A 9,534-nucleotide genomic window follows, 5' to 3' on the forward strand; every position below is an offset into this window, starting at 1 on the left:
TCATTCTACGGCTTTTTATTAGAAAACCTAATAATAACGTGTGTAAATTCTGTGTTGTAAATTCATTTTTTAAAGTGTAAATTATACACTGTACTAATACGTCATCAACAGAGAGCGCCAAAAGCGTTTAAACATCTCAAAATTATTCCCAATTTTTTATGATAGCTTCGACAATAATTATTCCAAATTATTTTAACAAAATAGTATCAAATATTAAACATTCATCTTGACATTTCATTTCCCAAAAAAATTAAGTAACGGGAAACTGTGTGGAAAAATCTACTGTTTGATGAACTCAGATTTAAAAAAGTTGCGGAACATAAAATTTCATGTGGTGGTACATAAGAGTTCCGTACCACTTCCAAACTTGGTTGGCCTTTCCTGTTTCCTGAAAGTCATTCTGAAGGCACCTATGATTTTATAGACCAATATAAATTATCCTATGGGAACCGTGTTTATATTATCTTTAATTCAAAGTGAATCTCTAGGAGAGTAATTTTAGTAGACATACACAGATTTAAACATACAAAAGTTATACTTTCCAAAGTAGTACAGTCAAGTAGTTTCCTTAAGCTCAAAAATCACGTGAACGATATAAACGGTTTGTGTAGGTAGTTGATAGCATTTATCACATATTCGGTTTATGCAAAAAATAAAACATTACCTTTCGGGGTTTCCAAAATGAAAACTAAAAAAAAAAATTATATTTGACATTTAAACGTCAAAAACTAGTCAAATTGACGTTTAAATTTAAATTTTATATTTAATGATATTTTAAAGCATTAGAAAAAACATTTACGTGATACAAATATTATTTTTATTAAGATAACTTAGATTTAATTCAATTAGTTGCTAACTTGACTAGTCATGTGACGGCTGAAATATTTTAAAACGTATATTTTTTTTTTATTGAGAAAAACTGATTTCTCGAGGTTATTTGTTTTTACATCCTGTAAACTACCTATCATCAAATTTTTGTCTTCTTGACGTAGTTTTTGAGCTCAAAATCTACATTGCCCGTACTAAAGTAATAATTATTGTATGCTTTTAGAGCTGTTGTTTAGTAGATTTTGAATATAATATTAAAATGTCTGTTAAGTTAACATTGTTCTTATGACTCAGATTAATAATAATGTTATAATCCTGTTTTTAACAGCCAGTTTAGCAGCAAGTTTAAAAACTCGTGGGCAGCAGAGCTCCATCACTTATGTTATCTTATCCCTTTCATTATATAGTTCTTTTTACAATGTAACTTGTTTAAGTAGGACCTGGATAAGTGGCCCGAAACTTTGGCAATGAATTACCTCTGTTAGTGGGACGAATCAAACCTCTTTATCCAGGATTCGTTCTTTCAATGGGACTAAACTTAGTATACCTTAATATATTTCATACACACATGGTAAAACAAGTAAAATTTACAAAATTTATAAAACCCCTAAACTCGCACTTGAAACATGTATGAGAACACTCTCCATGAAATTACCTTTTTCTTTAAAGCATTTTGATAATCGTCACCAAATTTTTAGGTTTTTTCGGATACGGAACCCTAAATTCGCACTTGAAACTTGGTTTTAAATGAAACCAAAAAAAAATTATAATTGGCGCTACGATGGCGCAGACAGGCAGACAGACAGACACACACATAGCGGTCAAACTTATAACACCCTTTTTTTAATTCGGTTGCCTTTCAAATGAAACCCCTTAATTATAACACCCCTTTTTTAATTCGGGAGCTAAAAATGAGTCTGGTTTTGCCTCGATAGTTTTTATATATTCCAGTCGCGAAATTCAGTCTCTTATCAAGAATACAATGTCTTTCAGTCAAGTGTAACAGTCAAAATATTGTCAGGAACAGTCAAAAAGTCAAGTGAGAGATCCATATTATGGTTAGGTTAGGTTAGGTTATATTGGCTGTCCACGATATAAGCCAAAAATCAGAGCCTTCATTTTCGTACTTATTAGCCAGAACGTATGGATTTGGTTTTCTCATTTTCATAAAAGTATTTGTGCTTCTGATAAAATTTTCGTATTTTTATATCATTTATAAAAGTAGATTCACATTTCATGTTGACCAATTAACCAATTTGACACATGAACATAATCCAAAAATGTCTCTTTTTTTATATACAACTAGCAGACCTGGCCACGCGTTACTGTGGCTAAAGTCCTTGTTATATTACATTGTAGTAAACTATTCAAGGGGAATAGTAGGATAAGATCAGTCATGAAGGCCATCATGCTTTTTTACATAGATGCCATTTGTAAAAGAACGTGGCGACCTACCTGACTGATTTTCTACTACCGTTACCCCTTAATACAAGGCGGAAACGTTAATTTGATTTTTACTAAGTAACACGTTCCCGGCTATGCTAACACAAAAAATTGAAAAAAGTTAGACTAATTGAATTTCACTATATTTCGGTTATTACAAAATAAATCAAAGTTATACCTTAACCTCAGCAACATGTGGTGATTATGCTATTAATTTGTAACTTATATGAAACGTTTGTATGTTTAACATAGCGCCATCTATTGAACACTTACTCAATCCAGTCAACAGATATCGCCATCTGTTAGAATCGTTTGGAACTAACAGATAATTGTGACTGTTAAATAATAGACAAATAATTTGCAATAAAATAATATTACACCGTATGCAAATCGAATTTAAAATCGGTTCAGTAGTTTAGGAGTTCATAGCGGACAAACAACGTGACACGTAATTTTTATATATAAAGATATAGAAATATAAATAGAATATTATTATTTGGTTCAACACACAAATTAAAAACAAGATTAAATATATCTCACATGTGAAAGGTTTATGAATTATATCACACATGGCGTTGTGATCTTCTTTCTATAACAAATAAATAGAATGAAACAGAACGAAAGCTCTACACTATAATAAAAATAATATATATAATACAATGTTATATCGTTCATATAACATAACATATAATACACCTTCTCATAAAATATGATCGTGTAAGACAATTGTTCGAACACATCGAAACATTACATACGAAGTATAATAGTACTAGCTTGATACCCGCCCACTTCACTGGGCTTAAAAGTAAAAACCACACTTTATACCCTCCACCTCTCTTGATCTCACTTATCCCCCTTCCATAACACTTGAAGGGATTGTTTTACGCAGCTAAAGGATATGCACAGTTTTCAATTTTTTTAATTGTAAAATTGTCATAATTGATTGAGTATATCAGACAAGGTTGCCATGATTTGTTTAACATTTACTGTTTTAAATTTTAACAGAAATCTCTAATTTATGGTTTAAAATGTTGATTTTGCTCTATGATCATTATTTTGAATCATAAATTAAAGATTTCTGTAAAAATTTAAAATAGTAAATGTTAGATTAAATTTAATTTTTTTTTAAATATCTATATCTTTATAATTTATAGCTCATGTTTTATTCTGATATATGAGCTATATTTGTGTACAGTTTCATTAAAAACCATTCGGTAGTTTCGGCATGAAAGCGTAACAAACATCCTTACTTTCACATTTATAATATATAGGGAAGGAATAGGGGATACATAGAAAAATATATCATACTTTTTATACTTAAATATTCAACTACATTGTATTTCAAAATATATTTGAAAATTGATCTCAAATTCAATGCTCTTTAGGGTTGCCACCTCACTGCTGGGCCACCGTGTGGCCAGGATTGAAAAAGCAATAAATTAGCATTATGATTGCTGAATCACCACCACGATAGATTTGATCTCAGCAACTAGAGTAGTGAGAATCAATTTTGTTCATGATTTTAGTGTTTATTGGACTTTACAGCTTATTTTGTTGATATCACGATAAGAAGTCAGTTGTAAAACTTTTATATTCGTTCTATTTAAGTCACGTTTGTGCAGAATTTGCATGTTTGTTCGTTTTGTTCGACTCATGCTTTTATGTCTGTACCTTGTGATTAAGGGTTGATAGATATTTAAGAATTAATTCCAAAACAAACTGGCTGATAGTTTTTGTGCAAAATGATAGACAAAATGTGCAAATTTCTAATATATTTATATTTCAGATGTAGATGAAATAAATTAAATATAACGAAATTGGACTTTTTTAAATTTCCCGTTTCTCATGGTAATCCTCCCCCCCACAACACCACTTTCATAATGTGCTCGGCAAGAATTATAGTGCGATGTCTATTTCAAAAGATATCGGATTTTAAATCCAGAAGTGTTTATTTTACTTGGAAAGCGAATATCTTACTCCAAAAATCTTGCACGGGAACTTTTAATAATCTATTTTCAAGAATAATAAACGCTTTTGAATGGTTTTAGTACATTTTTAGTAAAATAGTTTTTATAAATTTTTGTTCCAAGGTTCATTTCAGTGTGTGTCAAAACTGGAAAGTATAAGTTTTCAAATGAGCTATTAAGATTCCAAATTCGAGATACAGCTGTTGAATATTTTATGGTTATATCCTTTAATTATTTTCTTGAGTATATTAACAAAAATTATGTATTTCTTGAAGAAATACTTGATTAGAATATTGGAAAAAGGATTGTTTTCTCAACATATTAAACGAAGTAGGATAAGAAAGTCGAGAGCTCAGATTTATTAGACGATTAAATTTTTAAATAACTTGTTAAATACTATAATAACAACACAATATAAGGACATCCCGACTAGAAATTTTCACGTGCTCCCACTTGGGACCCAGCTTGGTTGCCCAATTGGGATCCCAAATTGGGCTGTAACGCAGAAACTTATTTGGGGCCCGGTGGGGCGATCCCTATTGGTTCCCGATTGGGCAGTCCCTATAGGTTCCCGAATGTGCAAGCCCTATGGGTTCCCAATCGAATAATCTCGGTCTGTTCCCGCTTAATTTACCTTATTGTAAATCATTTGCCCCTTGTTAATCAATACAATCATGATGTAGCTTCAAATTAAAAATAAACTGAAAATTACCAAGCAAATTTTTTTATTTATAAATTTATAAAAATACAATAGATCCAGTCAATAGAATGATCATTTTTTTAAACGAAGAAGACGATGGCCATCCCAATCTCGAGCACCTTGTATCACTGTTGTCATTGCCTTCAAAATTTCTTTATCGTCTATTGGGTTTTCGGGACTTTAAGCTAGTTTTTTAATAAAGACATCTATAATAATTAAAAAAAAAAAAAATTATTAATGAAAGAACTATTTTTTTTAATAATCACAATGTAACTTGTGATCGAAATTTTTACCTTGTATACTTGAATAAAAACTAGTGCGGAGTATTTTCACGAAATCTTCTGATCCGTAGACGTCCAAGTTCACATTTTACATAACCTCAATCTCCAATTGACATTTTCAATTACTCTCAAAATGCACTTAAAATGTAATTAAACGTAAATGCACTTAAAAAATTTTATGATATAGTATGATGCTGAATTTTTATAAATTAAAATACCAAAAAAAAACTATAAAAAATCACTTATTTTCGATTCACACTCAACCGTACATAATGTGTTTTTATTATGACAAATAAAAAACTTCTCGTAGCGCCATCTGGTGAAATGTTTTAAATAAATAAAACGCGGATAATTCAAAAATGAACAACTGATACTTTTGATGCAAATAGAAGGGAAATATTAATAACAGAATCATATTAAGAGAAAAAAATAGATTATGTAAAAAACGAAAAGTTTATAAATACTCAAAGTACAGAGTTAAAAGTGAAGTAAAGCGTTTTGAATTAAAACTTTTTTAGGGAAATTATTTTTTTCTAAATTTATAACTATTTACTTACTATAAAAAAATAACTTAAACAAAAATAATTAATTGAAAAATTATGATTGTTTTTAATAAAGTAGGAAATTTTTTTAAATCAATTAACTGTACTAAGATTAAGAACATATATATTTGCTTTATTCAAAATAATCAAATTTTTCAAAATCAGGTAAAAATAGAGTAAAGATTATTTAATTTTTACACCGGGCTATCCCAACGTGTTCCCAACCAGGTCCCACTCAAACAAAACCGTTGTGTTTATCATTTAATTTAATTTGGGCTTTCCCAATAAGGTACCAAATAGGCCCCAGTTGGGAAAAACTATTTAAAATCGCCTATTTTTACATTGGGCTATCCCAAAAGGTTCCCAATTGGATCCCAATTGGGATAGACCTATTTTAATTTAATTTGGGCTTTCCCAATAAGTTACCAAATAGGGCCCAGTTGGGAAAAACTATAATAAAATCGCCTATTTTTACATTGGGCTATCCCAAAAGGTTCCCAATCGGATCCCAATTGGGATAGACCTATTGGGCCATGCCCCAACAAATCCCAAGCGGGCCCCAATATAAGTACTGGGACAATTTCTAGTCGGGATGTTTTTACACTCGTATTGTATAGAAAACTATTAAACAGTTATATTTGTGAATGGTATATAACCCGTGTGTATAACAATAGCCCCAAACGATTATTTACAAAAGTTAAATATACACTTGATAAATGGATATTATAGTATATGTCGTATTTTAAGCAATTTAAGTAAAGGAGTTCATACAACGTATTTATAACGCTTTTCTCTACTTCGTGTAACGTCTGTCTGTTTTGTCCACACCATTGTATGCATGTGTGAACTGTGAAATCTGTCCATATACATATCCTACTACAGCCATTTAAAATAGATTATTTCACCAATCTATTCACTTTTTTTTGCAAATAAGGTAAATTTCTGGTGACATTTTGATCATTTCTCGTTTTCTGTGAAATATACAAAAGTTTGAAACAATTTAATTTTACAAAGAATTTAACAGTCTTGAAATTGGTAATGTTACTTTTTTCCTGTAGTTTTAGAGATATTGTTAAAATCGGTTATAACGACATTGCGGGGACCAATAATTAAAGTTGTTTATGTCAAACACATTGCAATGTGTGAAAATACCATCTTGACATCATTAATGATAGCTCATCGGAATGGCAAAGCTATAACAAGCAATGTTCTTCAAGGCTCAATTCTTGAGCCTCTCCTGTTTCAACTAATTCTTGACCTCACTTTTTAAGTATTAAGCAGTAAGCTATAAAAATTTCAGCTTGATATCTCTTCATTTTCGATTTATCGTGGCGACATACAGACGCACAGGACAGGCGGGCAACCCAAAATAGGCTTAATGGATGTTTTTTGAAAATTTGCACCAAAATTTTGTTGGTATTATCAATATTTCTAATCGTTATACAAATAAATAAACATGGTATAAAAATTTTTAAACATGGTATAAAAATAAATAAATGAACCTGCAATTAAGGAAGCTGCAAAACGTACTTTTCTTTGAAAAACTTAATAGAATTTATTATGCGAATAACTATGAGTAAATGATGACTATTAGTAAAAGCTTGAGGCGGTTCAAATCATCCTTGATATTTTAAATTAAGCGCGTACAGCTTCTACTAATAGTCATGTATGAATTAAAAAAAGTATTTTTATCTAAATTTCTTTTAATTGGGTTATTTTCAACTCTATATAACACCAAAACTTTACCTTGTTTGGGAAAAGAGTGGTGAAAATAGGTTGGTGGAATAACTTGTTTTACATGACTGTAGTATACATTGAACAAACTGTACAATATTTTCTTCTATCGTGTAAAAGATCGTTTAATTTATATTTTTGTCTATTTTTCTCATAAAGATAATTGAACATTTTTGTGTGTGTGTCAGAGGACGTTATTAGATATGTCGACTTGAGTGATTTGTAATGATTATTTATACTTTTTAATGGTTGATTTATATTAAGTTTAGATCGGTTCCGTAGCTGTGTCATGTTTGCTTTAATGGTTAAACGATGACAGTCACAAAAAAATTGCAAGAAAAATTGAATATAATAAAAAGATTTCATATAAAATGGTAAGGAAGGTGTCTCAGACAATTCTTTCAGTTTTATTAAATTATTAACATTTATTAACTCAGGACGATTCCAACGTCATAATCAACAATTATCTCCACTACCCCTTGGCGTTAACAAGTCCTTTCTGACTCCCTTCCCTAACTACCTTATAGGCTCCATTTGAATTCAGTTTTTGCATCAGAGATCGCTTCTCTCGAACATAGTATAGTTTGATTTGCACACCTAAACAGGAAGTAGGAGAAAGAGTAGAGGATTCCTTCGAAAAAAACCTGCTTAAAATTTTTAAAATACCTAAATAGAACGTCTGAAGCCGCTTTCCTAAATGTTGTATGTCTTAGTCAATATTGATCGGATGAGTCTGAAATTTTTACAGAGCTGAGGGTAAAAAATAAGAAACATATTGAAAATATTTTTCGTTTGCTATTTTGGAATTTGTGTTCAAAGTACCGAGAATGGGTTAGTAACACTATGAGTGATGCAGAGACTCAGATAAAAATCAGAGCTTTTTTGTAAGGGTTACTAAGCGATTTCCGCTACCTTGTACACAAATTTCAAAACAGCATACAGAAATTATTTTCAATATGGATCTTAGTTTTTACTCTCAACTCTGTGCTCTAACGTCCTGTGTAGAACATTTTTCCCATGTCTTATATAGCAGGGCAATTTTATAAATTTAAATTGCACTGTTTTGGAACTTTATTAAGTATACTAAATTAATGAATAATTACAAAGAAAATTCTGAATTTTCTGTTACATCGTGAGATCCTTCGTATTCCTTTATCAATTTCCATCATTATAATGCTTATAGTGCTGACCAATGACCAAAAATGGGTCTAGAAATGTAATAATAATATATCATTTTGTTCAGTATGTAATTTGTATATCATATATGTAATAAAATTGTATATAAATAAAAAGAAAGTAAGTTACTGTTGATATTTATCAGTTAAATATCATTTCTCTTACCTGTTTTTACCCATGGGTATCGCCCTACCAAAATTCACACGGGTCGAGCTTGTAATTTTACAATTGTATAAATATATAACGATAAACAAGATGACGTGTAAAAGTTCGCTACTATAAAACTATTTCTTTTTTTAAACAAAGTGTTTATAAGACCGTGCATTGAATCTGCTCCTTTAAACATTAAAATGGCATCAGCTAAACGTTAAAGGTTTCAACTTCTTTTCAATTGAAATAAACTACTTGTATACTAAAATCAAATAAATGTTCTTGTAGAATTGTTTGTACAAATTAAGGATGTTTGGAACGTATAATCGGAGAAAACTAGAAAATTACAGTAGTTCGTAAATAAAAACGCTTTCTAGCATATCAAAAAGTCATTAAGGAGATATGCAAGGATTGAATAATACTAGAGATTTCAATAAAACTTTATAAATACATTTTTTGATTAATGAAGCTTCCAAAAATCACAAAAATTCCTAGCACTTTCAGCACTTGCACATAATATATTATATATTTTTGTAGTTGCGTGGTATTGTAAAGCCAAAAATAATTCATTACTTGACTACAAAACATGTATTTGGTTTATATGTGTGTGCCGTGCAATAAACCAAATTTTTATACAATACTGTAGGTTTACAATCACCTTAATTACATCGTACTCAGGACCTAAAAAGTAATCGAGTTCGTAAATGAGCAAC

The sequence above is a fragment of the Chrysoperla carnea genome, chromosome X, assembly GCF_905475395.1.
Source record: "Chrysoperla carnea chromosome X, inChrCarn1.1, whole genome shotgun sequence".
Taxonomy (NCBI): Eukaryota; Metazoa; Arthropoda; class Insecta; order Neuroptera; family Chrysopidae; genus Chrysoperla; species Chrysoperla carnea.